This window comes from Lissotriton helveticus, chromosome 8 (assembly GCF_964261635.1).
Source record: "Lissotriton helveticus chromosome 8, aLisHel1.1, whole genome shotgun sequence".
Classification (NCBI taxonomy): Eukaryota; Metazoa; Chordata; class Amphibia; order Caudata; family Salamandridae; genus Lissotriton; species Lissotriton helveticus.
This window is the reverse complement of record NC_136069.1, coordinates 542785249-542793312: the sequence shown is the minus strand read 5'-3', so window position 1 is coordinate 542793312 and position 8064 is coordinate 542785249. Positions and strand designations below refer to the sequence as shown.

Sequence of the window (8064 nt, the reverse complement as noted above, 5' to 3'; positions counted from 1 at the left end):
GCTCATAAATAGATTGGCCTTCAAACCCTAAATTGTTTTCCATTAAAAATCTCTTTCTTTCATGCCGATATCTATTTCCATCAATTGCTCCTAAGTGTTTAGTAAAAGCCCTGTACCAATTACGCCCAGGCACTGGGGGATCACCAGGAGTCTGAAGAAAAGGGGGAGGAGCACCAACATTTTGCATAGTGGCCAAGACACTTAAGACTGTAAGAAAATAACAAGAAAACACAATTGAACTTAAAAGTCACTGTTCGATGTTGGTGGGCTGTTAATAAATTGTTATACTTTTCAACGTGTGCATATCACGGACATGCACTAAAACCAAAACTTGTTCCTGCTTTTGACATGTGCATATCCCGGATTTAGAATCAAAACATATATTTTATAGAAGTACTTTTCCTTATGAACAAGGTATGAATTAGTGTTACTTGGGTCTGCGTGTGCACATCACGGATGTGCTACTCGTATTGTAGAGGTTGGTGTGCTAGTTGTTTTCTTTCTAAAACAACTACGTCCTGTAGTCCTTCTTCAGTTGTCACTCCCCTTATAATGCAGAAAACAACTGACAGGGTGGAGACAGGCTGATAAACTCCTCAATAAGAAACTCGATTTTAATTGATTCAATTGGGTCAGCCACTTAATATTTTCTTTGTGGTTCCTTTGAAGTTTAGATGTCAAATTACTTTATGAGCTTTGTTTAAGTCTTTGATATAAAAAAAATGTTTACTTGTGGAAATCGTGCTTTAAAAAAACAAACAGGCAGACGTATTTTGATGAAATGAAGACTTTGTCGCTGTCTCACACTGGAATGAGCGCACGTAGGTATGTTTATTTTATTTAGAGTGATGAACAACCTCGCGTTTGATCAAACAATCGTTCATGAATTAGTGCGTGATAAACGCTGCTCCCTCGCGCTCTGATCGCACTGCTTCACGCGCACAGATGAAGCACATAGACAAATGTGCTTGTTTGAAATAAGCTTCGTCATAAAAACAATCAGAGCTACAAATCCGCTTCGCGCTCTACACGCTCTGCTCCTCGCGCACAGAAGGATGCATTTACTTTTAAAAACTTCAATGCCGCCTCACGCTCTGCTCGTTCAGCTGCTCGCGCACAAAGTAATGCATTTTACTTTTAAACCTTCAAAGCTGGCTCGCGCTCTGCTCCTCGCGCACCAACTAATTCTGTTAAGTTTAACATGCTTTGTTTAGCAGCGCTCTGCTCCTCACATTCATCCAGCAGTAATCATTTGAATTTCATAAGTACTTGAGCCCATAACCAATAAAATTTTCTTTGAATGGACTGTTGTCGTTTTCATAAATAGTTTAAGCCTGTAGTCACATTTTTCTTTAGACTCGTAGTTTAATTTGAAGATTTCCAAGCAACAATTCATGTACACAGCAAGGTATCTTCCTTAAATTAAGCAGGTTTCAAGTTTCAAATGACATTTATATTTCACCAAACGCGATTCAGCACAGTCTTTTCTCGATAAATCAAGAATGAATGAATCGGAATGTCGAGTTAAAAGTTAATTTTTCTGCGCTTGAATTCCGCATAAAAATAAAAGTATACAGGCCTGTTTTTCTCCAGTCAGACAAACTTTTTCTTTTCTCTCTTCAAGAAAAGTTACTTTTTTCTTAAAAATTAATCCTCCTGTGTGGATTCTTTGCTTTGACCAAAGCGTCGCCAAATTGTAATGAAGTATGAGGTTGTTAATGCTAGGAGACATAAATACTTCAAGATAAAGGTTTATTGATCACAGCTGCAGCAGTCTCCAAGTAACTGTGAAACATAGAATCCCTGAACCCAGAATACACACAAAACATTCTAGACTCTAATGACAATGAGTAATGATGTAATGAAAGCAGATCACCACACTCTGTTTCCCCTTTGGTGACTATGAATGGGGGTGTCTTCCAAAGCCACAATGCTGGCTACTCAAATGCTGAATTTGCTTTAGGAGATAGTGGTGTCAAGAGAGTGAGATTTGATTTTATGGATACACCCTGTGCAAATACTGTGCCTGCCCATGTACCTGCCTGTCAGTGCACTAAAGAAAGAGGTGGGGTAATCTGTCAGCTTCTTGTGTTTGACTAATGGACATTAAATTCCACCTTACAGAGGTCCCACCAGGAAGATATGCTTAAACTGAACTCCATTGCTATTTACTCAAAGATAAATTAATAATGTATTGTGTGAATAAGCCGAATACAAAGTGTTTTTTGGAGTCTAAACCTGTAAACCTTTCTATTGCTCAACATGTCAAATATATATCACGTTATATGGTGACAGTTATGTTGTTTAAAGCAGGGGGCAGAGCCTTTTCTGTAATAAGGGCAATGTAGGTTAAAGTAAAATCATCCAAAGCTCCTTAATGTTATTAGTGTTGTAATAGTGACCACATCAGCCAAGGCTACATTAGTAGCCACCCTATGCAAGATCACCAGCGGTGTTTACCTCACATCATCATATATGCAAAAACAGTGGTTTGTTATTGTATCATTTGTACCCAGTATTCTGTATTTGTGAGCAGAAAAACGTACCACAAATGAAGTAGCTCAACAAATTTCCAGAAGACGAAGCTTCATGCAAGAATATTTAATGACCTTTGCCCCTGCCTGCAGGGCCGGTCTCTCCACGCACCGCATGGCTCCCCCCCCACCCCGTGAGTGCCTCTACCGCTGACCCCGCCGCTGCTGCCTCGCTCTGCTGAGCGCCTGGATTGCCTGTGATAAGTATCTCGTGCCAGTCTCTTCTTCTTCTGTACTAGCTGTGCCCCTGTTTTGCCTGTGTTAATATCTTGTACCAGTTCTCAGCTCTGTTCTGCTTGTGCCCCGGTTTACCAGTCTCCTGTTGTCCCCGTTAACCGTGACTGCTTCCGTCGCCTCTCCACCTCCCCGCTCCCCGCTGCTGCTCCCTTACGGCCCGCCCCCTTTCCTTTTGCAACCCACCCATTGGCCACCCCGCTACCGCCTCCCAGCTGCTCCGCCTTCCCACTTGGCCACTTATAGAGGTCGCCGCACGGTGGTGAGCTGTGACCTTTGCCCCTGCCTGCAGGGCCGGTCGCTCCACGCACCGCGCGGCTCCCCCCCGTGAGTGCCTCAACCCCTGACCCCTCCGTTGCTGCCTCGCTCCGCTGAGCGCCTGGATTGCCTGTGATAAGTATCTCGTGCCAGTCTCTTCTTCCTCTTGTTCTAGCTGTGCCCCTGTTTTGCCTGTGATAAGTATCTTGTGCCAGTCTCTTCTTCTTCTGTACTAGCTGTGCCCCTGTTTTGCCTGTGTTAATATCTTGTACCAGTTCTCAGCTCTGTTCTGCTTGTGCCCCTGTTTACCAGTCTCCTGTTGTCCCCGTTACCCGTGACTTCTTCCGTCGCCTCTCCACCTCCCCGCTCCCCGCCGCTGCTCCCTTATGTCCCCACCCCCTTTCCTTCTGCAACCCACCCATTGACCACCCCGCTCCCGCCTCCCAGCTGCTCCACCCTCCCACTTGGCCACTTATAGAGGTCGCCGCACGGTGGTGAGCTGTGACCTTTGCCCCTGCCTGCAGGGCCGGTCGCTCCACGCACCGCGCGGCTCCCCCCGTGAGTGCCTCGACCCCTGACCCCTCCGCTGCTGCCTCGCTCCGCTGAGCACCTGGATTGCCTGTGATAAGTAGCTCGTGCCAGTCTCTTCTTCCTCTTGTTCTAGCTGTGTCCCTGTTTTGCCTGTGATAAGTATCTTGTGCCAGTCTCTTCTTCTTTTGTACTAGCTGTGCCCCTGTTTTGCCTGTGTTAATATCTTGTACCAGTTCTCAGCTCTGTTCGGCTTGTGCCCCTGTTTACCAGTCTCCTGTTGTCCCTGTTACCCATGACTGCTTCCGTCGCCTCTCCACCTCCCCGCTCCCCGCCGCTGCTCCCTTACGGCCCGCCCCTTTCCTTCTGCAACCCACCCATTGTCCACCCCGCTCCCGCCTCCCAGCTGCTCCGCCCTCGCTCCGCCCCTCCCGCTCTCCATTTATGGCAGAGTATGCGCGTAGACGCAGCGGTCACGCGCAGCGGGCGCGCCGATTGTGGCAAGCCCGTCTGCGCCCGTCCGTGCCTGGACCGCGCCCAGCTAATTAAAGAGAGATTCCCCTGTGGCCATTGAATTTACATATTCGACATAGTTCAACCTATAATTTCATAAAATCCCATAGGACACACAGATAACGTGAAAAAACTATTTTTCATTAATTTCTTTTATTATTTTACTTTTTTACACATAAGATGCTTTCATTTTTAACTTTTTTGAATATTTTCATCATATAAACATTTAATAAATACTGTACATAATTCAAGTATCAAAAAAGAGTACAAACAATATTTAGAAAGAAGGACTAGATTCAGTGAACATAAGTCCGCCATAAGAACAAGAAAGATAACAGCTCCGATGGTTCAACACTGTATCGATAAAAACCATAAAGAGACAGATCTAAAGTGGTGTATAATAGAAAAAGTACACCAAAAATTGGGACAAATGATGGCAGATACACGGAGAAAAAGGGAATGTTTTTGGATCTTTCAATTTGATAGCGTACGTAAAGGATTAAACGAGAATATAGCTTGGTTTGTAACGAACACAACCTAGGTTGCAATTAGTATCTTTTCTGTAACCTAGGGACTAACATCTACCTAGCCATACCTCATCAGTAAATATCCCTGTAATAAATCTTAGCACCCTTATGTAACTTTGCTCCATCCAAGTGCTACATCTTGAGAGATATATACCCAACACTGACCTATTATAGGTTGTTATAGTGTGCATTAGAATTTGATACAATGTATTCCTACACATTTCAGCGGCAAAACGTAATATATTTAATGCGTCAGTTATTAATCTGTGAAATATGATAATAAATAATTAAATTGCTTTGCTACCTTTAAAAACAACTGCGTGGCATACATTAAGTGTAACAGATCCATTATGTGAAAGAAAAAGGAAAAGAATAGCACTTTTTTCCTGTAATATTAAATATGACCTGTAATTTGCAGTGTAATAATCCACATACCCTAACAGTCCTTGAAAAAAACAACTAAAAGACGATAATGAAGTATCTGCTTTAGAATTGAAAGATGACAATGCAGAATCTGCTTTGTAATTACTGAATGAATTGAGTTACAACTCCATTCAGTAATGGCGCCCATTTATACAATAAAAGACACATGACTTGTGTGCTACCTTTTCAAATCCGGGTTGCCTGTTGACCCGAGTTAAATTAGTGGGAGATTCGGACCGCAATTAATTTTATAAAATTTTCCAGAAGACGGGTACTGACCACATAAGTGTAGTTTAAACTGTAGAAAAAGTAACGTAATTTTCTGGACTCGATCCAACATGTAACCCGTAAGAAATTATAGGTTGAACAATAAAAGACACATGATTTGTGTGCTACCTTTTCAATTCCGGGTTACCTGTTGACCCGAGTTAAACTAGTGTGAGATTTGGACCGCAGTTAATTTTGTAACATATTCCAGAAGACGTGTACTAACCACATAAGTGTAGTTTAAACTGTAGAAAAAGTAACGTAATTTTCTGGACCCGATCTAACATGTGACCCGTAAGAAACGTCCGGGTCACGGGTCACATTCACATTAACCGGTGAGGCATAAAAACAGCCTCTCCGCAATGCCATTATTCAAGGTGTTGCGGGATGTTTCGGAGCATGACGACTCTTGACGGGATGACCAAAAGGATTTCGAAGTAAGTACTCGCCTTAAGCCCAACGGGTAGACAACTCGGTCTTATACCGATAAAGTCAAACGGGGAGTGCTCGATCCAAGTGATAGTGCACTGTTGATTAGTGTGTAATATTTTATGAGCTGGTATCTCGGTCGCGTATATATAAATTTTCATATGGGGTACCCCTAAAACATCGGACAATGGGTTCCTTATCAGACGCAGTTACATTACTAAGCTCATTGAGGCTGTGAGAACAGAGATAATATTTTTTACCAACTCCGCCATAAATGCAGATACGTTGTGTCTAGGGAAATGATTAGTGTGTGAGACTTTATGAGCTGGAAATTCGATCATATATATAGATATAAAAAATTATCATATGGGGTATCCTTAAACATCGGATAAAGGGTTCCTTATCAGACGCATTTATATTACTAAGCTTATTGAGGTTATGTAAGCAGAGATAAGACTTTTACCAACTCTGCCTTAAAAACATAGACATTGTATTTAGGGAAACACTGCTAGTGAACCTCCTTTATATGCATCTCAAAATCGACTTTATTATTTAATCTCCTAGTTAACAAACCAGAAGAATAGGACGGAAAAAAGGAGAAAAAAAGGAAAATACAAAAGGAATGCCGTTTCATTGAGACAGGTTAGTATACCAGTCCATATAAGTAAGAAATTAACCTAAATAATAATCTTCGTAGGGGCCTGACTGTCTTATTCAAATATTACAGCCTTACGTTGAAGACACAGGACATTAAACTAGAAACACGACAACGCCTTTACAACTTCCCTCTGACCCCGTAATGAACTTCTGATGAGGTCAGTATGAATGAGAATGTATTTTTACAGTATATAAAAGGTTTTGTACTTAGGACTATATATCTCAAGCATGTGCTTGTATCTTTTTTTAGGTGACAAAGATGTCATTAAAATAAAGAAAACAAAAGTAGCAGTTCTTTAAGCAGAGCATATGAGAGTAAAGCGATACCTCCAACGCTTTGAGATAAGGTAATCCATTGAGGTCAACATGATTAATAAAGAGACCGTGTGCCTCTAATATGTAATATCCAAATCCTTGAAATTATACAAAATATGTTTTCTAGGTTATAAAATACCTTCCACCCACTGACCTAATTGATGCCTTCAAGCAACACCTGTATCCCTGATTAATATCTTCCCATAGATATTATAGGTAACACTGCCAATTCTTTACCATCTTTATGACTTTCTTGATCGCTTATTAAGTTCCTCTATAATGGATGACAATCGGAAACCCTTTGCCTCTTAGGTTCTCACTCTTGAGATTGCAATCATGTATAAATAATTATAAGAGTATCATTACTACCTATCCAATATGTTGATGTTAATTAAAATCAATACTCAGTACCTGTCCCTCGGTGAGTACACGTGGTGTACGGATGATACATTTTGGACAACCATAGATAATTGTGTATAGAAATAATTTTTAATGAATGTAAATCCCAACAATTGGCCACAGATAGATGTATTTATATTTATTATTATAGAAACCCTGTTTCCACAAGAATCAAAGGGAGAATATCTGCTGGTCCTGAGGAAGGTGGTGACAACCCACCGAAACGCGTAGACCTGGCGTACTCAGTCTTTAAAACCATCTAGACTACCTCAAACACAGTATATGTTTGGTTGAATTGTATGTTGTGTGGGTAACGTTATTTAGTATGTATGAATAGTGAATGATTGTTACTGTATGTGTATGTGTGGATGACAGGGCTTCTTTCTAAATATTGTTTGTACTCTTTTTTGATACTTGAATTATGTACAGTATTTATTAAATGTTTATATGATGAAAATATTCAACAAAAAAGTTAAAAATGAAAGCATCTTATGTGTAAAAAAGTAAAATAATAAAAGAAATTAATGAAAAATTGTTTTTTCACGTTATCTGTGTGTCCTATGGGATTTTTATGAAATTATAGGTTGAACTATGTTGAATATGTAAATTCAATGGCCACAGGGGAATCTCTCTTTAATTTGCTTACACTGTCCTCTCTTTTCCCTGGCCCAAAGTAAGTCTTAGAGGGGGTCCCAATTTTTTGCTGCTGGACCGCGCCCAGCACCTGGGCCCCTGGCCCCCATGGATGCCAGCCCACACGACGGACTTATGACTCCACCACCCTCAACACACTCAACGCCGGCCGGAACCCCGCCTGCTACAGAGCCACCCCGAAACGCACCCACGGACCCTTCACCTGCCAAGCCTGCAAGTTCACCTGCCTCCGGACCTGCACCGCTCCCCCCAAGCTGAGCCCCAGCAACAACCACCTCAAGTGCATCCTGCTCAACACCCGCTCCGTCCACAGGCACGCCGTCGAA

General features: G+C 41.9%; 1 long non-coding RNA gene across 1 annotated transcript; it reads left to right on the top strand.

Moving 5' to 3' along the window:
• Window positions 1-6495: 6495 nt before the first annotated feature.
• LOC144771705 (uncharacterized) lies at window positions 6496-7561 on the top strand. The gene is made up of 3 exons (XR_013599434.1): window positions 6496-6528; window positions 6621-6717; window positions 7236-7561. It is a non-coding gene; the product is annotated as an uncharacterized LOC144771705 (long non-coding RNA).
• The last annotated feature ends 503 nt before the right edge of the window (window positions 7562-8064 follow it).